Source organism: Rhinichthys klamathensis, unplaced genomic scaffold, assembly GCF_029890125.1.
Source record: "Rhinichthys klamathensis goyatoka isolate OS25496 unplaced genomic scaffold, OSU_Roscu_1.1 h1tg000141l_1, whole genome shotgun sequence".
NCBI lineage: Eukaryota > Metazoa > Chordata > Actinopteri > Cypriniformes > Leuciscidae > Rhinichthys > Rhinichthys klamathensis.
The window spans coordinates 394,031-419,823 of NW_026606676.1; the positions used below are offsets into that span (position 1 = coordinate 394,031).

A 25,793-nucleotide genomic window follows, 5' to 3' on the forward strand; every position below is an offset into this window, starting at 1 on the left:
ATACTCTTGGATCGACTACAAAACTACACTGGTGTTCAGGGACAGGCATTAAGCTGGTTTAGATCGTACTTATCTGACCGTTATCATTTTGTCTCTTTACACGGGGGAAAATCAAAGTTAACGTCAGTAGACTACGGAGTACCGCAAGGATCGGTGCTAGGCCCTCTGCTATTCTCAATATATATGCTGCCACTTGGTAATATTATAAGAAAACATGGAATTAATTTCCACTGTTATGCTGACGACACTCAATTATATATTTCATCACGACCAGATGAAAACATTACCTCATCTAAATTGACAGAATGTCTCAAAGATATAAAATGCTGGATGACGCGTAATTTCCTGCTATTAAATTCAGATAAAACGGAGGTATTACTTATTGGTCCAAAAAACTACACACAAAACCTCTTACAATACGACTTTAATATAGAAGGATGCCCTGTTACTTTTTCCACTACAGTAAAAGACCTGGGTGTTATACTAGACCGCAACTTGTCTTTCGAAAATCATATTTCATCTGTTACAAGAACAGCCTTTTTCCACCTTAGAAACATTGCTAAATTACGTAACATGCTATCTGTTTCTGATGCAGAAAAGTTAGTTCATGCATTCATGACCTCGAGACTAGATTACTGTAATGCTTTATTAGCTGGTTGTCCTGCATCTTCAATAAACAAGCTACAGTTAGTCCAAAATGCAGCCGCTAGAGTTCTTACTAGATCAAGAAAATATGATCATATAACACCGATTTTATCATCTCTGCACTGGTTACCTATTAAGTTCCGTATCAATTACAAAGTACTACTACTGACCTATAAAGCCCTTAATGGTTTAGCTCCTATGTACTTAACGGACCTTCTTTCGCCCTACAATCCACCGCGTTCTCTAAGATCACTAAATTCAAGGCTTCTGGTCATTCCTAGGATATCGAAGTCCACGAAAGGAGGGAGGGCATTCTCGCATTTAGCTCCAAAACTCTGGAATAGCCTTCCCGATACGGTCCGATGCTCTGACTCGCTGACACAGTTTAAAACTAGACTAAAGACGTGTCTCTTTAGTCAAGCATTCACATAATGCTTACCTTTTAGTCCTCTGCTATGCCATACGGAACCGTTTGCCACTGAAACTGCTTAACGCACCAGTGGGGCTCGACAGCCTTATAGACAAACGGGTCGGTCCGTATGGTTGCGGTTGGGTTGCGGAGGGTTTGGGTTGCGGAGAGTTGTGAGATTATGGTTTTCTAACACCTACTCCCGTGTAATGGAAATCATTATGAACATCAGCTATGCTAATTATTTCCCATCTGCCTTTCTGCTGTTATCTCGGGACGCTTGTCCCGAGAAAAATGGCGTTCGTAGGCTCCAGTTTGGTATCCTGCCTCTCACGGGGATTTCGGATGCCTCAACGCCTGTGATGAGAAGACCAACGCCTGTGAAGAGACGACTCAACGCCTGCGAAGAGACGACTCAACGCCGGCGATATGTTATCCCCTAAATATTACATGATTAACTAAATGTATTTTTTCCAGGTACTCTCTGATATGCACTTACTGTAAAGCTATGATTGTTAGCCAGAGGAGAACTGGCCCCTGACTAGCCTGGGTTCTCCCAAGGTTTTTTTCTCCATCCAATCTGATGGAGTTTTGGTTCCTTGCCACTGTCGCCTTGCTTTTGGCTTGCTTAGTTGGGGATATTTAATATTCAACAATATTATTGAACTGTGTTGTACTACTTTCCTGTTATCACTGTGAAGCTGCTTTGATGCAATCTGTATTGTGAAAAGCGCTATATAAATAAATGTGACTTGACTTGACTTGACTTGCCTTCTGTAATGCTTGGTTGCTGTCTCAGCAAGCAGTGGTGGGGGACTTTAGAGAAACGAGCTGAAGCTTGCTGTCGACTATGTATGTTCAGTCACTTCTAAGCGGTCGTGTGCAGGCCTGAGTGAGTGGATTGCTTTCTCTGTTAAGTTGTTTAGTACTTTGTGTTGTGCCCGCAGCATCCCCAGTCCAAATCCGGATCACGACACTCTTTTCGTGTAGGTGAAGACGTCGTTGAACTCCTTTTTGCCATCACAGTATTTTAGCCGAGTGCATCCTCTGCTGCTCGCATTTGCATTGATGGTTGGCCCCAGTGTCCTCTGTTGCTCACATCCAGAAAAAAAATAGCATGTGACCCACAGGCAGGAGTAGTCGTGGCCGAGAGGTTAAGGCGATGGACTTGAAATCCATTGGGGTCTCCCCGCGCAGGTTCGAACCCTGCCGACTACGTTGATCCTTGTCACTTTGTCTGATTGTGACATCCAGAAGCTGTGTACAACCTGGATTTCTCTCTTACTTCATATGCAGCACTTAAAATGGGCAACCCACATCTCTTTTCAAGCTTGAAATGAGCACCGTTTCAAAAGGCTCAGATCATCTGTGATTTTGGCCATTCTATTCAGGCAATCGGAGCAATGGCTTTGGCATCCCCGATAACTCCAAGGCCTTCACAGTGTGCAGCTCAAGAGTTGCTGCATTCTATTTTGTGGAGAATCTTGTTGTAGTGCCTTCCAGCCTTCCCATACTCCTCCAAAGTGTGAAGAGGCAGGTGGGTTGTAAGTCCATTCTATGCCCTTTTGTTGCAGAGCAACTTGGAGTTTGTTGCTTTGGTTCCATTCCTTTATGGCATTCTTTAGTTCACGATCGGCTGAAGTCAGGTTAGTTCCATTGTCAGATCTGATTTGCCGAACTTGCATCGTATGCTTATAAATCTGCGGAAAGCGTTGATACATGAATCAGTGTCAAGTGAATTGGCTATTTCCAAATGTACTGCTCGAGTTGTGAAACATGTAAAAATGACACCGTATCTTTTAACTTCACTGCGTCCTCTTTTTACTATAATTGGACCGAAGAAGTCTGCACCAACAAAGGTAAATGGTGGTAAATCTGGTGTTATTCTTTCTTTTGGCAAATCTGCCATTTTTTGTTCTCCTAAATTTGAATGTAGGCGTCTACAGAACACACATTCAGACCGTATTTTTCTAGCAAGGGAAACTGCTGCTGGAATCCAGTATTGCTGTCGCAGTTTGGCCAACATATGGTTCCTTCCACAGTGACCTAGTTGTTCATGAATGTGTTTCAACACCAGTTTGGACACATGATGGTGTTTTGGAAGAATCATAGGATGTTTTCGATCCTCTGGCATAGCCATTCTGCTTAATCTCCCTCCTGTACGAAGTAATCCATCTTGCAGAATAGGATCAAGCCTAAAAATGTGGCTCTGATTACTGACATGAGCGTTTTCCTTTTGCAAGGTTTCAATTTCTTCTGGAAATGCCTCCATTTGAGTAAAGCGTACAATTGCATTTTCTGCCTTTTTCACATCTTCTAAAGTAATCTGTTGTACGTTCATGCATTTTTTGACTGCTTGCATTTTTCTTTCCATCAGACATTGTTTCTCTGCATTGGAGTTCTTAATACTCATGTTGGTAAGTATTTCCTTTCTTTTCAGACTTAATTGCAAGAAAACGACTTTTAGCTTAAGTAGCCATGCTACTGCTCTGGTTAGATTATTCCAATTTGAGTGATAGTGTATGAATGTGTGAGTGGGATTTTGTTCTTCCTTTACAATTAAATTCATGATGAGAACATCCTTCTTCACTTCCACATCATCATCATCATCTTCTTCTTCATGTGTTTGTATGGCAATGTCAGAATTTGTCCATTCAGATTCCTGACATTTGAGAAATTCTGGACCATTCAGCCAAACCTTTGAATTCAGAAGAGCACTGGCCTTGAGACCACGAGATGCACAATCTGCTGGATTTTGTTTAGTGTTTATGTATCTCCATTGTTTTACTTTGCTCATTTCTCTGATAGTATTCACTCTATTAGCCACGAATGTTTTAAATCTTTTGTTCTCATTCTGAATGTACTTCAATGTTGATGTACTATCAGTCCAGAAAATGGAGTTCTCGAGAGCAAGTTGTAACTCTGCTTTGATCAGTCTATCCATTCGTACTACGAGTACTGCTGCAGTGAGTTCCATTCTTGGCATTGTAGTTTGTTTCAGTGGTGCAACTCGTGATTTCCCCATTATAAATGAGGTGTGCACTTCATGTTCTAAATTTGTGAGACGAAGGTACGTGACACAGCCATAACCACTTTCAGACGCATCACTAAAGTGGTGTAGTTCTGCAGATGTTATCGGATCAAAGCCCTTTGGCTTGAGACATCTGTTGACACTGAGCTCTCTAATGCAACTTAGACCTGCCGTCCATTCATGCCACAGCTGTATGTAGGGGTCTGGTAAGGCTTTGTCCCAGGCATAATTCAGCTTGCAAAGATCTCGCAGAATGTTCTTAGCAGTAAGGACGAATGGAGAGATGAAACCAAGAGGATCGTATACTGAGGATATGATGGACAGTATTCCCCTTCGAGTACATGGCTGATGTTTCAGGCTTACTGCAAAGCTGAGTTTGTCTCTTTCTATGTGCCATTGTATGCCAAGAGTTCTTTCTGTAGGAAGATCACTGTATTCCAAGTTAAGGTCTTTGACCTCCTTTGCTTTGGCTGCTTGTGGAATGGACATTAGGACTGTTCTGCTGTTACTTATCCATTTGTGCAAACGAAAGCCTCCCATTGAGCAAGCCCTTTCAAGCTCTTTGCACAACGTCACAGCATCAGCTTCAGTAGCCACAGGTTTTAAGCAATCATCTACATAGAAATTTTGCTTAATTGTTTCCATTGTTTCCGGCAAAAAGAGATCTTTGAAATCTTGGGCAGTTTGTCTGAGGGCGAAACTAGCACAACTTGGTAAAGACGTTGCTCCAAATAAGCGCACTGTCATTCTGTGTTCTTTCAGTGGTTGACCTGTGTCACCACTTGGCCACCATAGAAAGCGCAAAAAATCCACGTGCTTCTCCATAATTCTCACTTGGTGAAACATGCTTTCCACGTCTGCCATAATGGCGATTGGCTCCTGGCGGAAGCGCAACAGGACGCCTACCAAGTTATTGGTGAGATTTGGACCTTGCATCAATTTGCTATTCAAGGATATCCCCTGAAAGGATGCGGAGCAATCGAATACAACTCTCAGGGAGCCCTTCTTTGGATGGTGCACTCCATGATGTGGAATGTACCACACCTTTCCGCTTCGTGTTTCCAGTTCATCAGAGGGCACAGATTCTGCGTGGCCCTTTTCAAGCATTCCTTCTAAAAATTCAGTATACTCTCTATGATATTGTTCATTCTTTTCGAATTTTCTTTTCAGAGACATAGCACGTTGTTGTGCCTGTTGGTAATTGTTTGGCATCATTACATCATTTTCTTTAAAAGGTAACGGTAAGTAATAATGACCATTTCTTAGTTCCTTTGAACTTTCCATCATAGACATGAACTGTTTGTCTTCAACTGACATCTCTGATTTCTCCTCAGCTGCCAGTTCTGGAAAATCTTGATGATACTGTTTAATCAACAAGTCATTAAAATCTGCTACAGATATGCGGTTAACTACAGTACATGAGTGACTTCCTTGCATTTGACATGTTGTTTCTTGCATGAGCCCATTGACAACCCATCCCAAGGGTGTTCTAACAGCATATGGCCCATTACCTCTACTGTTTATTACCTTCCAAGGCTCCATAAGCTTTGCAGCATTTGTGCCTATTAACAACTCAATGTCAGCATCCAATTGTGGAATCTTCACCTCACGTAAGTATTTCCATTTGTCTATTGATTCTTGTATTGGTATGTGTCGTTTTGAAACTGGTAATTTTGTTTGAGTATAGACTTCCGGGAGTTTATGATACAGAAGGCCTTCCATACTGCTGACTTCAAGACCAGAGACTATACTGCTGCGGACATTTTTCTCCTGTCCCATTGTGCACAAGAGTATTGTGGTGTTTTTACCAGTGATGTTTAACTTTCTTTTCAATGAGTCCGTGCAAAATGTAGCTGAGCTACCGGGATCCAAAAATGCATGAGTATTTATGACTTTATCTGAATTTGAGACTTTTACTTTGACTGGCACAATAGCAAGAGTGCATTGTTTTGATTGACTGAATCCCATTAGGTCATCATCTTCTACAGAAACCATAGCACTACTCAATGGTTTGTTTCCAGTTATGACGCAGTCATCTTTAATTCCATCCTTTTCTTTGCCAGTGAGAATGTGAAGGATGGTTGGCAAAGAACATGTTTCACATTTCATTCTGTTTTTGCAGGTTTTGCTAACATGTCCCTTTGTTAAACATCCAAAACACATCCCGTTTAGTTTCAGGAATTCTATTTTCTCACTATTTGGTTTAGACTTAAACTTTTCACAATTTTCGAATGTGTGATTTCTTTCACAAAATAGGCAAGGCCTTCCAAGTGCACACTTATTTATATTCAGTTTGTGTCCATATTGTGACTCGTTCTTTTTTATTTCAGGTGCCTGAGCAACTGTAGTGGCAAAGCTGGTCCTCCCACTAAGCTTGGTGAATGTTTTTTGTGGTTTAGGTCTTGACGTTACTTTGCTCTCTGTTGAGTTGTGTATGTCACCGAAAATTGGATCAAGCATTGCTCTGGACTGTCTTTCAATAAAGTCTATCAAGTCCTTGAATGTTGCTCTGTGTTTGTTATCCTGCATGCTACACACATTTGCTCGCCATCTATCTCGCAGCCTAAATGGAAGTTTAGACATGATGAGTCTTAAGTTGGTGGAACTTTCAAGCTCTTTTAGGCCATCAATGTCTTGCATTGTATTGTAGCAGGTATATAAAAAGAGAGCATATGCTCGCAACCCATTGCCATCCTCTGGCCTGATGGTTGGCCAGTTCAAGGCTTTATTCATGTAAGCAGATGCTATTTTATAGCTGTTTCCAAAATTGTATTCTAGTTGCCTTTTAGCTTCTTTATACGCAGTGGATGAATCCATATGCATAAAGCTACTGACGAGGTTTCTGGGTTGGTCTCTTGTATACTGTTGTAAGTAGTATAGCCGGTCATCCATATTAGTAGTTTTATTCTCAATACATTGCTCAAATGCTTTGATGAACGTCCTATATTGAAGAGCATCACCATTAAATATGGGAATTTCTCTATCTGGCAGAAGAGAGAGTGTTTGCTGTTTCACTAACATTTCAGTGATTTCAGTTTGTCTTTTTAATACATCAGTGACGCTTGTATCATTGCCATTTGGGTGAATTACGCTTCCTATTGGCACTGAGACGCTTTGATTTGCACTTTGTTGTGCACCTACAGTTTGCCTAGGGTCAGTTCGAGGAGCTGATCCTTCTCTCTGGGTTCTCACTGGTCTTTGTACTGTTGCAGGGGTATCATACTTCCTTGATGTCCCGTATTTGTATACGCCCAACACTGAACGTTGTTTTTCAGCTTCTCTGAATACCCTAACCTTTGCCTCTGCAGCAGCAAGTTCAGAATTTATGACCAATTTCTCTTTTCTTGCTTTTAATTTTGCAATGATATTTGCTTCTTCGATATCAAGATCAATTTTTTCATTCAAAGCCTCCACCTTTGCTCTAATAGCCGCACATTCTGCTTCGGCCTTTAGATGAGTGAAAGATTCTCGTGACGCGCAACTGAGAGCGCTTGTTGCTTTGACACTGTGCGCTACTTGAGATGCGCTATCTTGGGGCTGAACCGAACCAATATCGTCCTGCTCCTCCTCTTCTTTTTCACCATCTTGGGGCTGAACCGAACCAATATCGTCCTGCTCCTCCTCTTCCTTTTTACCATCTTGATCAACCTCGAGCCAGTTTGTGACACCTTCTAAGAAGCTTTTGAAAAGTTGATATTTGGGTTGGTACCGGTCTTCGTTATCGGCCTCTTTTTCGTATGCATCTTTCGTCAATTTTTGTACAGTTACTTGTAAACTAATAAACTCAGCGAAAAATCCATCAAACGAGTTAACTTGTTTCCTAACAGTTTCTTTGTCCTGTCCAGCTTCAATAAGACTATTGATTTCATTTCGTTTGCGTGTTAAAACACCAAGCTTCCCCCTACGTGTTGCAATTAACTTAAACAGTTCTTTTTCTTCAAACAAATCCTGCTCTTCAGGCTCTTCGTCTGCCATTTTTCAAAGATAAACTCAAAACTTCAACACACAAATGAGAAGACAAACGAAAGTGAAAAAGCCCATTCAGTTTGTGGTGTAAGCACGGCGGCTCACGTTCAAAGTCATTGTATGAGCGCAGCGGCTCGCTCCAATTCAGCATTTTACTCACGAACGTCCAAGGAGATAAAGGTTAAATCCTCACATATTTCCAGCGGGAAACATGTATAATCCACATACTTTAGAGAATGCAGCTCCCATTCTTCCAAGTTTCCTATGGGAAAATCCGTAAATCCAACTTTCCAAACGCAGGTGACTTCCAAATGTTCCAATGCAGCGGTTTTCAAATGTGTAGTGCCTTCCAGTAAGTCACTTCGGACGCCTCAGGGGTTTCAATAGATTGTTCGTTTTATTCCAGCATAGTATTTGATTCTCTCGATAAATAAACCAACAAGTAAATAAATTGAAAACCATATGCCTGCTGGCGTCCATGCATTTCCAACGTCCAAAACACAAAACACTGTTCAACCAGAATCCTCCTTTGTCTGCCTTAATGCCACTAATTGGCACAGGTGTGCAAATTTAACTCCTTCTGTTCCAAGGCCTTCCAAGACCGTAAGATCATGATTCACCAGCAGGGGTCATTAAATTAACTTCAACATAAATGTCAGAAATGGCTCCTACACTTGCATATTAGTGTTTTGAAATGTCGGATTTGCTCTCTCTTAGCATAGTGAAACAGAAACCTACTCATTGTGTACCAATTACTTGTTTGTCCAAACCACCTTAGAGTTAGCAACCGGCCATGAAAAAAAGAACACTCTTTCAATGTCAGTGTTCCTAGCTTGCCAGGAGCAGCCCATCTCTCTTGCCCCTTTACAAATTGTGGTCTTCATCATTTGATGCCACAAATTTTAAGCTGACAAAGCAGGAACACTTTATGGAGAAAGTGCTGTTAAATCCCCGAGGTGCCTGTTCCTTGGTAAGAGCCTGGATAGCTCAGTCGGTAGAGCATCAGACTTTTAATCTGAGGGTCCAGGGTTCAAGTCCCTGTTCGGGCAAAGGTCTGTCACTTTGTTGCAGACCTCCCCTAATCACTTGCTGTCCTAAGCCCTAATCACTCTTACCAGCCTTTGAGGAAGGTGGGCTTCCTCTTCAAGAAAAGATGTGGCGATGTGTTATTTCCCAGCATTTGGTGTTGTTTTGCCTTCTGTAATGCTTGGTTGCTGTCTCAGCAAGCGGTGGTGGTGGACTTTAGAGAAACGAGCTGAAGCTTGCTGTCGACTATGTATGTTCAGTCACTTCTAAGCGGTCGTGTGCAGGCCTGAGTGAGTGGATTGCTTTCTCTGTTAAGTTGTTTAGTACTTTGTGTTGTGCCCGCAGCATCCTCAGTCCAAATCCGGATGACGACACTCTTTTCGTGCAGGTGAAGACGTCGTTGAACTCCTTTTTGCCATCACAGTATTTTAGCCGAGTGCATCCTCTGCTGCTCGCATTTGCATTGATGGTTGGCCCCAGTGTCCTCTGTTGCTCACATCCAGAAAAAAAATAGCATGTGACCCACAGGCAGGAGTAGTCGTGGCCGCTACTTCCAGCGATCGGCCGGTTTCTAACTTCCTAACACAATCCGAACAAGGTGCAAACACTTCCTAACACAATCCGAACAAGGTGCAAACACATCCTAACGCAAATCCGAAAACTCCGAACATATGGGACAAAAGAGCCAATCAACTCCTACCAAACGGTGTTTGATAGAGCCAATCAGCTATCGAGTTGATATGCCAATCTCGCGCGCTGATTTAGCCGACCTAGTTTTGTCACATTCCAGATGTATGCATTTGTTCAAACGTTAATTCAAGATTTAATTTGAATAAACATTATTTATTTAGGTCGGTACGCTGGCGTAGTAAGGTAAGTTATGGATATATGATTACATTAAGGCCCGTGTCCCCTCCGTTTCACTTTTTTGTATTCATGGTCACAAATGAAATGTTTAACCTTTTGAGCGTTTTGGTCGCATATATGGGATTTATACTTATGTGCCCCTGAGTAGCCTACGGTCTCACATGGTATTTAGAATGTTCAGTGACGTCGCATAACCCAGATTCAAACTGTGCTTTCGCGCGTTGGTTAGTACCATGGTTAGTACGGTGACGCATTGCTGCCACATAGCAGCTACATATTATTTTTTCCACTCAACTTATGTCGTAATAACGAGATCTTATCTCGTTAAAACGACATATTTTCTCTTAATAACGAGATCTTATGTTGTTAAAACGACATATTATCTCGTCATAACGAGTACGACATATTTTCTCGTAATAACGAGATCTTATGTCGTTTTAACGACATCTTTTCTCGTAATAACGAGATCTTATATCGTTAAAACGACATATTTTCTTGGCCTTATAAGGACATGTCATATATAGGGCCTGCAAAATATGCCTTATAAAATGTATAGCCAATCATGTCTTTATCATACTTCTAGGTTCAAAAAGCTGAAGCAATAGCAGCCCACAATGGATGTTTTTATATTAAAAGATCAAATTCTGTACACACCTTATTAATAAAGCATGTGTAGCCATCAGGTAGCCATACATATTCGCAGATGAGTCCACGAATACGAACATTGCGTTTAATTGCACATGCGTTTTCCTCCCATAGACAACCCTTATAATAAAGAAAAAGCTTAATGTGGCTTAATAGGCTATAGCCTACTTCAGTGACAGTGAAAAAGATCAAATGCTGTAGCCTACACGCATTATTAATAATGCTACAGAAAAGCATATGAGCCCAGAATATGAACGCAGCGCATTTCATTGTTAGGCGTTTTCCTCCCATAGAAACTCTTTATTATAGCTAAATAAAATAAAGGTGGCTCTTAACGTGTCTTTCAATGGGAGGATGGCATTGCGGTGCACATCAAATCCTTTAAATGGTATTCAATGCAAAACAAAAATGAAAAATATAAGTACCCAATAAAATAAACAAATTATTGTGCCATTAATTAGCCCACAAACAATATTTATTTTAAAGCCTAAATACATTTATTTAAAGAAAAACACCAGCGTTGGGCGTTTATCTGTCTAGGCTTTTTGTTTCAGCCGCCCTTTTCAAACTGGCGCATGAAAATGCAACAGTAGCCTATTTGATTTGTTAACCTGATTTGTTAATTTGCACGCTCTAACGTTAACCTAGATCAGGGGTAGGCAAGTTCGGTCCTAGTGTTACAAAGGTACACTGCAAAAAATTTCTTGTCAAATTAACAGTAACTTACTGGCAACAATTATCCAGTAGTTGCTGTATTTCATTCAACAGTAAAATTACTGTAACACTAACTACAGTAGTGTTAAGCATACTGTAAAATTAAATACATTATTTTACTGTAATTTTTTTATCATGTTGAACTACAGTATTACACCGTTAATTTTTAATAATACTGTATAGTATTATACAGTTATGAAATGTTATTTTATTTCTTTTGTAGTGCTACTGTGTAACCTGTAGAATATGTAGAAAATCCGTAGAAATATTATTTTAACTGTTACTGGGAAATAGAAAAAAGAACAATTGAAGATTTAACTGCACAACCAGGTTTATTGTGTATTTTCAAACAATACATTAGTAATAATAATGTAATATAATACAACAATAAAAATCTGTTTTAAAAAAAGACTTAATGAACAATTTATCATTAATAATTAAAATCAGTGAACAATTCATGTATTTCAATTCATGCAAAAATTATCCTGAAGAGGTAAAATAGAAACTTGAAAGCAGAACAGGTGAGGATGAAGGCCAGGTGAGGAAAAAAGTGGAAGAGCAGCGACATCCACCTTATTTTTCACAGAAGAGTGGGCCGGTTTCATACGCTTACAGTTATTTCTAACTGTACACAAAAGCTTGTGCTTCTTGATATTGCAAACTGGTATTCCTTACTCTATTATTTTAATGTATTGAATTTGTCATAATTGTAAACACTAGTTTGAGGCACAAATATTTGTATCATTTACAGCATTTGTTATTCATCTCTTATTTCCTTATAGCGGCTAATGAACCGGAAGTCTCGCACATTCACAGAAAATAGCTTACTTCACTTTTGAAGTTGAAAAATAAGTTGGATATACTGCTTGCATGTTGTGTGGCATACATGGATATACATATATCGACTATATTAGGGGTGGGGGAAAAATCGATTCACATATGAATTACAATTCCATCTTCTGCGGATTCAAACCGATTCACACATTTCAAAAATCGATCTAAATGTTTAATAATGTGATGATGTTGTTTCAAAGAAGGACAGTTTAGAGAGTGCACAAGCTTGAAACAGAGGAAGCATTATGAATGAAGCTTATACTTGACTACAGAAGTTCATATCAATATCTTAACAAATAGAAAATAGTCTTAAATAATGTTTAGTTAGTCGAGCACACTTCAGGCTTTTCTTGCGATCTTTCCATGTACAGGTAGGCTACTTTAGTTTTTACATACAAGAAACACGTTCAACATGGACACGCAAGCGGTTTTCTGTGGTAACGAACAAATACCGCCTATAAAAGAGCATGAACATGTCCTGTATCAGAGGCTAAAGTAATAAATATTGAGAATGCAATGGCCCTTATTCTATATCTGACTCCAAACAATCGGCCACTGATGAGGGCTGCGTTTCCCCAAAGCATTGTAACCTTAAATTAATTATAGAACAATTACCACCAATGGTCTACAATCAATTTAGGCTTACGATGCTTTTGGTAAACGCAACCCAGATCCTGATGATAGTCAGTTCCTTTCATAGATATGTCTGTTGACTTGATGCTCACTAATTTGAATGATGAAAAAGATGCGTGTATGAACGCTGAGCGGCAGCGGGCTAGATTAAATTAACGCAGATATGAGGTGTGTACAATTTAAACTAAATAACTCCCACTCGATTGGGAATAACAGTAGCTGCTGTTTATTTCTATGCTGTTCGATTTTGAATCAAATTTAAATTTGATATATGCATAGAATATATTTAAAATCTATGATCAAATGTAAATCTATGCATATATCAAATTTAAATTTGATTCAAAAGAGAATTGATTTTTGAATCAAATCGTGACCCCAAGAATCTATTTGAATCGAATAGAAAATGTATGGTTTAAGTCATTTCCGCCCTTTTTAGATTTTTCTAAATACAGATTCAGACACAAATAATTTCTACCGATATGGGAACGCTGCACATCCCTAATATATCTTACCTTAATGATTTTGCCAGTCATATTCTGCAAAGTCCCTGATGAAAGATGTGTGAATTCAAAGACATGTTCTTCTTCCGAACAACCTTCCCACTCTTTCTGCTCCCCTGGAACTGTGATGTGCATTTTGAATTTTCAAGATTTATCCTGAAACCTGTAAATAAATAAAAAAATATTTTCCAACTGAATAAAAAACAACAACTCTTATGGACCATTTCTTTAGTAATTGCACAGGAAGATGTTACCACCTGCTGGGCATTGCTGCCTGTCGCACCTCCTCCAGTGCCCATGGGTCAGCTGCAGGGTCATCAGCCAGAAACCACCGTTCACCGACGTTTCGCTCCTTTAATTCTGGAACGTCTCCAGGTGGCGGAGCAGTGACAGGGACGTCTCCCTGTCACCCCCTGCAGCTGATAGCTGTTCTCCCTGCTGCTGTTATCTGGGGTTAGATGTTCTTCCCCCAACACCTATCTTTCCTCCTCAGCCAGAGCCAAAAGCTACCTTTCTCTGCCTCCTCTGCCAGATCCTTTGTTGCCCTCCTTAGCCTCCCTCCGGCCACTCCTGCTTCCCTCAAGAGGCGTATGGTTGACACCCCAAGGAAACCTTGGCATCCGACCTCCACTGGGTGGATGGTCGTCTTCCAGCCAGCCTCCCGGCACTCGGCAGCAAGCTCCGAGTACTTGGCCTTCTTCCGTTCGAAGGCGGCCTCGATCCCCTCCTCCAGTGGTACAGTGAGCTCAATGAGGTGCGTCGATCTCGCCTTGGTTGACCACACCACTATGTCTGGCCGGAGAGATGTGGTGGTTATCTCCGTGGGGAACCGGAGCTGCTTATCTAGGTCAACCCTCATGTCCCACTCCTGGTTGGGGGAGAAGAGCCTTGCTGTTTCTCTTGATCTGGTGCTTCTCCTTACCCCTCCTTCCGACACAAAGATGGTGAGGTCCTCTGCTGATGGTGGTTGGTTGCCACCCTGTCGACACTCCTCAAGTACTTCGGCTAGCTTTCTCAGGACCTGATCGTGGCGCCATCTGTAGCGTCCCTGTGAGAGAGCGATCTTACAGCCTGCCAAGATGTGCTGGAGACTTGCGTTGGGAGCATTGCAGAGTACGCAGGATTCTTCATTTCCAAACCACTGGTGGAGGTTCCGAGGGCAGGGAAGCGTGTCGTAGGTTGAACGAATAAGGAAACTAAGTCTTGCCTGTGGGATCTTCCACACGTCTGACCAACTGATGTTCCGGTTCATGATTCCCTCCCAGGTTGTCCAGCTTCCTTGTCGACCCTGCGCCACGGCCTTGATTTTGTAGCGATCTTCCTCCATCCTCGTTACCTCTGCTACCACCATCTCCTTCCTTTGCTTGCGATTGGCCTTGGACCAAAAGCGTGGCGTCTCTCCCCATCCTAGACCTGCTCTTCCTACCTGAACTCTGCCCATGATCTCCCGGTGTTGTAGCCGACCGACAGCTTGATCGACCTCGGTTTGGGCATTCCACTTGCGGCCAGTAGGAACCTTGGCATTTGCGTTCTTTACTGACTCGTCTGTGGACTCCCTCAGCTCGAGAACCAACCTGGTCTTTTCTTGCATGTAGCCCAACTGTATGGACTGCAGTGGCAGCTGCAGCATGTTTTTTCCAAATAGACCGGTTTCAGATAGGCACCGTGGCAACCCCAACCACTTTCGGATGAATGAGTTGGCTTTTCCATCCATCTTACTTACAGTTGATGAGGGAATCTCACTCATTTTCAGGGGCCACATCACCCTCCTGTAGAGTGTAAACTGGTAGCACCAGACCTTAAACTTCCCAGGGAGTTGGCTTTGGTCGATCCTTGCCAGTCCGTCGGAGAGCTGCTTCATGACGGTTTTCCCCATCTGTTTGTCAGATAGGTCTGCAGTGTACTGCCTCCCCAGGCTTTTGATCGGTTGCTCTGATAGAAGTGGGATTTTTTCCCCTCCAATGACGAAGATGGTATTGTCATTTCTGACTCCTCTCCTGAGGGACAAGCTCCGAGACTTGGAGGGCTTGATCTTCATTCTTGCCCATGACATCAATTCGTCCATCCTCTTCAGCAGTCTTGATGTGCATGCTGCTGTCTGAAGGAGGCTGGTGACATCATCCATGTAACTCCTCAGTGGGGGAAGCCTCTTGCCAGTTGGCAGTTTGATCCCCCCAACCATTTGCCTTGCCCCGATGAGGATTATCTCAAAGGCTGCTACAAACAGTATTGGAGAAATAGTACACCCCATCGCAATTCCTACTTCGAGCCGCTGCCATCCGGTGGTGAAGTCCTGGAGGGAAAAACACATCTGCAAGTTGCTATAGTACTGAGCTACCAGGCTCTTGACGCAGGTGGGCATGTGGAAGAATTCCATGGCATAGTTGACCAGCTGATGCGGAACTGATCCGTACGCGTTGGCAAGGTCAAGCCAGATGACATGCAGGTCGGTCTTCTCCCGCTTGGCCTTCTGGATCTGGTCCCAGATCATAGTGGAGTGCTCTACACATCCTGGGAAACCTGGAACTCCTGCCTTCTGGCAGTTGGTGTCAACATAGCCATTCTCGAGCAGATAGTTAGTCATCCTCCTGGCTAGCACTGAGAAGAAGATCTTTCCTTCTACATTCAGTAGTGCAATGTTCCGGAATTGGCTGATGTCTTTGGAGTTCGTTTCCTTAGGTATGAAGACTGCTACCGCTCTTTGCCACTCAGATGGAATTATTTGCTTTTTCCAGGCAGTTCTCATCAGATACCATAGTAGCTCTAGTACCTTGGGGCAGTTCTTATAAAGCTTGTAGGGGACCCCATTGGGACCAGGTGCGGAAGAGGACCTTGCCTTCTCCACGACTTGCCTGACTTCGCTGAGCTTGAGGGGCATGATGTTGAACTCAACTGTTGGCTTTGCCGGCTGGGGCACGTATCCTGGAGTTCCTAAAGGGACGCTCCTTTGTGGATCACTGTACTGCTCTTTGACATACTGCTCCAGTTTCTCCTTGGTGGTTTCGAGCCTGCCACTCTTCTTTTCCTCCAATAGTTGTCTGGCATGCTTGAAGGGATCCTTGAAGAAGTTGGCTCGCTCTCTCTGCTTCCGCTGGTTGCGCTTGCGGATGCGTTCAGCTCTGCGAAGCCCGGCTAGCCTTTTCCGGACCTCCTCCCACAGGACTTTCAGACCCTCTCTCTCTGCGTGGGTTGCCTTCCTCCAGTTCTTGCGGAGTTGCCGACGCCTTTGCACAAGTTGGAGGATTTCCCTTTCCCTCCTTCCCTTCTCTCTCCTGGCGGTCCTCTGTTTGGGGACAATTTCGCCAAACTTGTCTTTGCAGGTCTGGTATATTATGTCTCCAATCAGGTTAAGCTTAGTCTCGCCCCCTCCTCGCAGTGATCCCTCTAGGGTCTTGATCAGGTCCAAGTCCAAATTGCGCCATGCCTCTGCTTCATTTGACTTCGGCCACTTCAGCTTACTCCTTCTGGCTGGTTCTTTGGTCTCTTCATTTGGCTCTGTTCTGTCTAACGTGTTGGGGACTGGGTCTTCATGCACACGTGGAGGCTCAGCCTCCACCAGGGGACCTTCCTCTGTGACTCTCATGCCTTCAGCAACGTTAGGTCCTTCGGCTCTGTGGTTTTTTCCCTGGCTTTTGGTCCTTCTTGTCTCACCTGCTAACGCAGTGCAAGGTTGCTGTTGGCCTTTCTGTCCACACTTCGCTTTCCCCTGATGAATCCGTAAGCCCCTAAACGTGGTCACTTTCTCCCATCCACATGCACACTTTCTGAGGATCTTCTCCTCGTTTACTGGAGTTCTGGTGTTCTCGTTGTCCATGTTCGTTGCCGTCGTCACCGTGTGGTCTGTCCTGTTGGGCCCATCTTTCATCCCACCTCTCGGAGGGCCCGCGGGTTGTTTCTCGTTACGTTTCTTTGTAGTTAGGTTTGGGTGTCTCTCTCGCAAAAGACTAGTGGGTTAGGTAACTAGCCACCCACTCCCGGTGCGGTCTTTCCCTGCTGCCATCCAGTCTTTCCTGGCTGTCCTCCAGTCTTCCCTGGACTCCAACTGCCCTATTCACAGTAGTCACTGGGTTCGCCAGAACTTCAGTAATTGCACAGGAAGATGTTACCACCTGCTGGGCATTGCTGCCTGTCGCACCTCCTCCAGTGCCCATGGGTCAGCTGCAGGGTCATCAGCCAGAAACCACCGTTCACCGACGTTTCGCTCCTTTAATTCTGGAACGTCTCCAGGTGGCGGAGCAGTGACAGGGACGTCTCCCTGTCACCCCCTGCAGCTGATAGCTGTTCTCCCTGCTGCTGTTATCTGGGGTTAGATGTTCTTCCCCCAACACCTATCTTTCCTCCTCAGCCAGAGCCAAAAGCTACCTTTCTCTGCCTCCTCTGCCAGATCCTTTGTTGCCCTCCTTAGCCTCCCTCCGGCCACTCCTGCTTCCCTCAAGAGGCGTATGGTTGACACCCCAAGGAAACCTCGGCATCCGACCTCCACTGGGTGGATGGTCGTCTTCCAGCCAGCCTCCCGGCACTCGGCAGCAAGCTCCGAGTACTTGGCCTTCTTCCGTTCGAAGGCGGCCTCGATCCCCTCCTCCAGTGGTACAGTGAGCTCAATGAGGTGCGTCGATCTCGCCTTGGTTGACCACACCACTATGTCTGGCCGGAGAGATGTGGTGGTTATCTCCGTGGGGAACCGGAGCTGCTTATCTAGGTCAACCCTCATGTCCCACTCCTGGTTGGGGGAGAAGAGCCTTGCTGTTTCTCTTGATCTGGTGCTTCTCCTTACCCCTCCTTCCGACACAAAGATGGTGGGGTCCTCTGCTGATGGTGGTTGGTTGCCACCCTGTCGACACTCCTCAAGTACTTCGGCTAGCTTTCTCAGGACCTGATCGTGGCGCCATCTGTAGCGTCCCTGTGAGAGAGCGATCTTACAGCCTGCCAAGATGTGCTGGAGACTTGCGTTGGGAGCATTGCAGAGTACGCAGGATTCTTCATTTCCAAACCACTGGTGGAGGTTCCGAGGGCAGGGAAGCGTGTCGTAGGTTGAACGAATAAGGAAACTAAGTCTTGCCTGTGGGATCTTCCACACGTCTGACCAACTGATGTTCCGGTTCATGATTCCCTCCCAGGTTGTCCAGCTTCCTTGTCGACCCTGCGCCACGGCCTTGATTTTGTAGCGATCTTCCTCCATCCTCGTCACCTCTGCTACCACCATCTCCTTCCTTTGCTTGCGATTGGCCTTGGACCAAAAGCGTGGCGTCTCTCCCCATCCTAGACCTGCTCTTCCTACCTGAACTCTGCCCATGATCTCCCGGTGTTGTAGCCGACCGACAGCTTGATCGACCTCGGTTTGGGCATTCCACTTGCGGCCAGTAGGAACCTTGGCATTTGTGTTCTTTACTGACTATACTAATTATAGTCATTCTAACTGCATTCTAATAGGCTTCATCGCGCAGTTTAAATGGATAGTTCACTTTAAAATGAAAATTCTGTCATCATATACTCACCCTCCAGTTGTTTTCAAACCTGTATACATTTCTTTCTTCTGCTGAACACAAAGGAAGATATTTTTAAGAATGTCAGTAACCAAACAGTTACTGGGCCCATTGACTTCCATAGTATTTTCTTTATCCTACTATGGAAGTCAATGGATCCAGTTAACTGTTTGGTTATGAAAATATCTCCCTTTGTGTTCAGCAGAAGAAAGAAATGTATACAGGTTTGAAACAACTTGAGGGTGAGTGATGACAGAATTTTCATTTTTAAGTGAACTATCAAGCTTGACTCTCAAGGCGTCGTTTTTTTTTTTTCTTCAAATGAGTAGTCAGTTTGCACATAGTTAAAACAACAATTACGATATTATAGCTGACAATACTGTAAATGACATACCTAGCTTTGTCTTTGGACAAAAATGCAGTAAGGGTAAAATCTTTCCGTGGCAGGGACAGCTGCCACCGAGACCTGTCACTCCACCCGTCACCGCTATTGGCAGCTGTCACTCCACCCGTCACCGCTATGTGCGCCTGCCACTCGACCTGGCACCGCTATGTGCGCCTGCCACTCGACCTGTCACCGCTATTGGCAGCTGTCACTCGACCTGTCACCGCTATGTGCGCCTGCCACTCGACCTGTCACCGCTATGTGCGCCTGCCACTCGACCTGTCACCGCTATGTGCGCCTGCCACTCGACCTGTCACCGCTATTGGCAGCTGTCACTCCACCCGTCACCGCTATGTGCGCCTGCCACTCGACCTGTCACCGCTATGTGCGCCTGCCACTCGACCTGTCACCGCTATTGGCAGCTGTCACTCGACCTGTCACCGCTATGTGCGCCTGCCACTCGACCTGTCACCGCTATGTGCGCCTGCCACTCGACCTGTCACCGCTATGTGCGCCTGCCACTCGACCTGTCACCGCTATTGGCAGCTGTCACTCCACCCGTCACCGCTATGTGCGCCTGCCACTCGACCTGTCACCGCTATGTGCGCCTGCCATTTGACCTGTCACCGCTATTGGCAGCTGTCACTCCACCCGTCACCGCTATGTGCGCCTGCCACTCGACCTGTCACCGCTATGTGCGCCTGCCAGTCGACCTGTCACCGCTATGTTCGCCTATCACTCGACCCGTCACCGCTATATGCGCTTGTCCCGCAGACCGTCACCGCTATGTGCGCCTGTCCCGCATTCCAGTCACGGGTATGCACGCCCGTCCCGGCGTCCGTCACCGCTATATGCGCCTGTCCCGCGTTCTCTGTCACGGCTATACACGCCTGTCCCGCGCTCCGTCACCGCTATATGCGCCTGTCCCGCCTTCCGTCACCGCTACATGCGCCTTTCCCGCGCCCTGTCATGGGTATACAAGCCTGTACCGCGACCCGTCACCGCTATATGCGCCTGTCCCGCGCACTGTCACGGCTACGTCCCGCTTTCCGTCAGGTCTATACGAGCCTGTCCCGCGACCCGTCACGGCTTTATGCGCATGTCCCGCGACCTGTCACGGCTATACGCGCCTGTCCTGCGAGCCGTCACGGCTAAATGCACCTGTCATTCCACCCGTCACGGCTATACGAGCCTGTCCCTCGACCCGTCAGGTCTATACGAGCCTGTCCCGCGACTCGTCAGGTCTATATGCGCTTGTCCCGTGACCCGTCAGGTCTATACGAGCCTGTCCCGCGACCCGTCACGGGCACGGCTATGGTGTCTTTTTGTCATTAAATCTAACAATGTTTAGGCTAGATTTTTTTTTAAACATCAATGTTAGGCTAATGATAAACAGTTAGGCTATTATATTGCATTAAAGAGGCCATATTTGTCTAAAATACACAGTGATGTAGTTGCTTTGCAACCGAGTTATAACAGTAACCTAAAATGCTGCAAAAAATGCAATATATCTATAAATACAAAGAATGTTTATTAGTTTTTCACTTACAATTTCTTGTAATAAAACTTCAAAAAAGTCCCCTATTGAAATTTGCATGCGTATAAGAAATATTTTATTTACATACATTTTTATAAATATATTTGTAAATATATATAAACATGTATATGATGTATTTAAATTAATATTTCAATAACAATCTTTACATAAATATGGATCTTCTTTACAAAAACATAATTTGGAAACAGGGCATGAAACAGATTTTGTACGTTTGAAAGGTCCAAGGTAGTGCGCACGCACTGTAAATCTCTTGGGTAGGATTTGGGGTGTGGAGTGCGTGCGTATTACACGCCAAAAAGTGCGTATCATATGCACGCGAAAACTGCATATACACGCAAAAACTGCGTATCATATAGGCCTACGCAAAAACTATTTTTGGCTTATAAATGGCACGAGAAATTAAATTCGTGGTATAGATACGCACTTTCATAGTGCAACATTAGTGCAAGTTTACCTTAAGATAGCATGCAGTGAGGTTGGCTTGACATAGCCTATAATAATAATAATTATTATAATAATATAAATAATTATTAATAATTATAGCAATAACTAGCCCATAGCATAGATTTATTTAACCGTGAGTGACAGGCGCGTATAGCCGTGACAGGTAGCGGGACAGGCGCATATATCCGTGACGGGTCGCGGGACAGGCACGTATGGCAGTGACAGGTCGAGAGACAGGCCCATAGCCGTGACGGCTCGCGGGACAGGCGCGTATAGTGGTGACGGGTCGGGGGACAGGTGTATTTAGCCGTGACGGAATGCGGGACAGGCGCCTATAGCCGTGACAGGACGCGGGACAGGCGCGTATAGCCGTGACAGGAAGCGGGACAGGCGCATTTAGCCGTGACGGGTCGTGGGACAGGCGCGTATAGCCGTGACGGTGAGCGGGACAGGCACGTATACCCGTGACAGACCGCGGGACAGGCGCGTATAGCCGTGACAGACCGCGGGACAGGCGCGTATACCCGTGACAGACCGCGGGACAGGCGCGTATAGCCGTGACAGAACGCGGTACAGGCGCGTATAGCCGTGACAGCACGCGGGACAGGCGCGTATAGCCGTGACAGGTCGCGGGACTGCCGGGTATAGTCGTGACAGATAAGCGGGACAGGCGCATTTTGCCGTGACGAAGAGCGCGACAGGCGCGTATAGCCGTGACAGAATGCGGGACAGGCGCGTATAGCCGTGACAGGTCGAGAGACAGGCGCATATAGCGGTGACGGGTCGAGTGGCAGGCGCACATAGTGGTGACAGGTCGAGTGGCAGGCGCACATAGCGGTGACAGGTCGAGAGACAGCTGCCAATAGCGGTGACGGGTGGAGTGACAGGTCTCGGTGGCAGCTGTCCCTGCCACGGAAAGATTTTACTCCCTCTCCAAAAATGCACACTTTTGAGCGCTTCCATCAGATAGACTGAGGTAAATATGAGCGCGCAACTGCACAAGGTTTAGCTACTGGCTGATCGTCAGGTCCTCACAGACGAGTAAAAGAAAATAGTGATTTACACGAAAATAAGCGCGAATAAATCGATAAGATGAATCGTAATGTTAATTTTTATTAACAATAATCCGAATCCTAACCTTGGGTATCCGATTTCAGGATACATTTCTCGATTTTCAATTCCCAACCCTATGAAAATGTAGGCTACGTTACCCGCAGGCGCTTACACCGACTTAAAATGGTAAATAACAAAATGTTTAGATCATTCTGACCGTATACGTGGTCAGCTAATAACTGTAAAGTTAATAATTAGCTAGAATCCATGTATGCATACAAATAATAAGATTTATTACTTACCAGATGACGAAGTTCCCCAGGTCGGCAGAAACAGACACGATCGATGCACTGACATGACAGTCACAGAAGAAAAACTCGTTCAAACTCAAATGCGCTCTCATGCAGCACCCCCCACTGACAGAAATTAATACTGTCATGGTCACCCCATCCTGAAAATGTTTTATGTAGCCTAAAAATAACGTTGCTATACCAATTTTTCCTGCGGAATTGTGTGTGGGTTTTTTCGCGGTCAATATGCACTGTATTTAGATTTACAGTAACTGATAATTTCCCAGAATGCATTGAAAATCAACAGTAACATACTGTCAACTGTGTGCACAGTACTGTTGAAAATACAACATAATACTGTGACAACATCTAAATCTACTGTAACTTACTGTACATAGGTTATACTGTAAGAAACTGTTGAGAAAAACAGTATAATCCTGTGAAAACAACAGAAATCATTTACAGTGTAGCGCAAAGGTGCCATCTAGTGGCCATTAGTGAATGCGCTGAAAGTGATTGCGCGTGAGAAATGCGCGTGATACAAACAGCTGGATTCTCCACAGCAAGACTGTTCAAGAAGTCGCGGTGCAGTGTTTGTGTTGAACATTAATAACTGTCTACACACATATACTCAAGTACGTAATGTCAACCTACCATTTACATTAACATAACCTGAGAGGCAACTACAGTCAAATCTGCACCTGTAATCACTGTCTAAATGTATGTCTGTGCTGCCAAAGAAAGTTGAGTAAAATGTTCAATCTGATTCCTGCCTCCTGTCCTGCGTTCTGACCGACGCTCCAGGGCGAGAACTATAGCCTCCTAAGCACCTGCACAGCAAAATCCCCAGAGTTAAATTAACTCTGCTCAGAGAACATTTGGTCCCTCTCTACAGAGAGTTAAAATAACTCTGAATCAGAGTTAAAGTTAATGAGATACTTAAGTGATTAATTAAGTGATGATTGGGCATTAATGATGAACACCTGCTGTCAACAAGCAGAATCACTGAAGGAAAGAGAAACAACAAGAACAGAAAAAAAGATAAACACAAGAACTACAACTGACTTCTAGCCACAGCCTTAGATGAAATCAAATGTAGACAAAAGACATTAAATCTCTCTAGTTCTCAGCAGAGGAGGATTAAACAACTCCACAAACAGCATTACCAGCTTCACTTATTACTAACCAGACTGACTTTATTTCTGTCACGTCTACAGAAGGTCTTACTGAGAATTAACAGGAGTTTAGATGTTGACGATTTATTGAAAATGTTTGATCACCATTATGGCGATGAGTGTTTCCTTTAGTTGGTCAGATTTGACTCTTGGCTTTTATTCCGAGTTTGTGGTTTTTGTAACAGGTCTTACCAATACACGTAATTTATTACAAAGAAAGTCAAAAACAAAGATGATCAGGTGATATAGTTTTCAACAACAAAAAATAGAATAATGCACTTATCTCATCGCTGTCCAATAGTGGTTATATGATGTTAATACATTATATTCACTAACAATACTCTCTTGACACAGATCGGACATTCTGATTTTTTATTTTTAAAATATATTATGGGGATTTTTTTTTTCAAGACACAGACATCAAGATTCAGCATATGAATCTCAACAGTGGTAACATGCTTCATGCCGCAATGCATGCTGGGAGCCACAATAATATAAAACGTATGGCTCCCAGCATGCATTGCGGCATGAAGCATGTTACCATTGTTGAGATTCATATGCTGATTCAACAGGTTTCGTTAAACAAACATAATATGTTCATGTAACTTCAACATCATGGAATTTGGTCATTTTAAGCGACCCAATTAAACTCTGAGCTAATGAGTTAATTAAGTGAATAATTGAGTGATGATTGAGCATTATTGAAGACACCTGATGTTAACAAGCAGAATCTCTGAAGGAGAAAACCGGAACGTTTAAGTCACCATTATGGAGATAAGTATTTGTTTTAGTTGGGCTCTTGACCATTAACTTATTTACTTTAGATTTTGTTTGGTTGCTGTACATGAGTTATAACAGCCAGATGAACAATGAAATCTGATGGTGTTGGTTGTGATTTAACATAATCATTATTTCACAATCATTTGACCTCAATCACTGAACTTATATTGAACCCAATTTTTGAGTTAAGTTTACCTTACTGTCATTGTAGAGCATACTATTTTTAGCCTTTTCAATGAAATTCAAATGATCAATTCAAGAAATAAAAAATAAACTTCTTAAAAAATATCCTGAGTAGGCACACACAGACATCAAGAATCAGCATATGAATCTCAGCAATGGTGACAAACAGATCATAAGCTCATTATTTATTCATGCAGCAATGCATGATGGGAGCCATGAATGAGTTTTGATTGGTGGCACCCAGAATGCACTGCAACATGCTTTATAATTGTCACCATTGTTGAGATTCACAGGCTGATTCTTGATGTCTGTGTGTGCCTACTCAAAATATTTTTTAGGAAGTTTCTTTTTTATTTATTGATTTGATCATTTAAATTTCACTGAAAAGTCTAAAAATAGTATGCTCTACAATGACAGTGTTGCTATTATTCGTAAGGTAAACTTAACTCAGAAATTCGGTTTAATATAAGTTCAGTGACTCAGGTCAAATGATTGTGAAATAATGATTATGTTAAAACACAAACAAACACCATCAAATGACCTTTGTTTATTGTTCATCCGGTTGTTATAACTCATGTACAGCAACCAAACAAAATCTAAAGTTAATAAGTTAATGGTCAAGAGCCCAACTAAAACACACACTTATCTCCATAATGGTGACTTAAACATTCCGGTTTTCTCCTTCAGAGATTCTGCTTGTTAACATCAGGTGTCTTCAATAATGCTCAGTCATCACTCAGTTATTCACTTAATTAACTCATTAGCTCAGAGTTTAATTGGGTCGCTTAAAATGACCAAATTCCATGATGTTGAAGTTACATGAACATATTATGTTTGTTTAACGAAACATAGTTATGTGGAACCGGTGGAACCTGTTTACATAAAAAAGTTAAGTAAAGCCAACATATCATTTTTTTGAGTGTAGGTAATGAAGATATAGCCTACTAACAAAAATAAATCTTATATATAATATATTATATATAAAAAAATGTATAGGCCTATATAAAATATATTTTTTTAAAAGGGCCTCATTGATTAATTTTGCCTGGGGCCCCTATTCAGTGTTCGCCTCTGATTGGGGGCTGCTTGCTTAAGCTTTTTGAACATAGAAGTGTGATAAGGCATGATTGGCTATACATTTTATGTGGATAAAGGAATATTTTGTACATGAC

At 43.4% G+C, this 25,793-nt stretch overlaps 2 non-coding genes across 2 annotated transcripts; both read left to right on the plus strand.

Annotated features, from left to right (window-relative positions):
• Window positions 1-2,190: 2,190 nt before the first annotated feature.
• trnas-uga (transfer RNA serine (anticodon UGA)) lies at window positions 2,191-2,272 on the plus strand. The gene has a single exon. It is a non-coding gene; the product is annotated as a tRNA-Ser (tRNA).
• Window positions 2,273-9,027: 6,755 nt separating this feature from the next.
• trnak-uuu (transfer RNA lysine (anticodon UUU)) lies at window positions 9,028-9,100 on the plus strand. Its single transcript has one exon. It is a non-coding gene; the product is annotated as a tRNA-Lys (tRNA).
• Window positions 9,101-25,793: the final 16,693 nt, after the last annotated feature.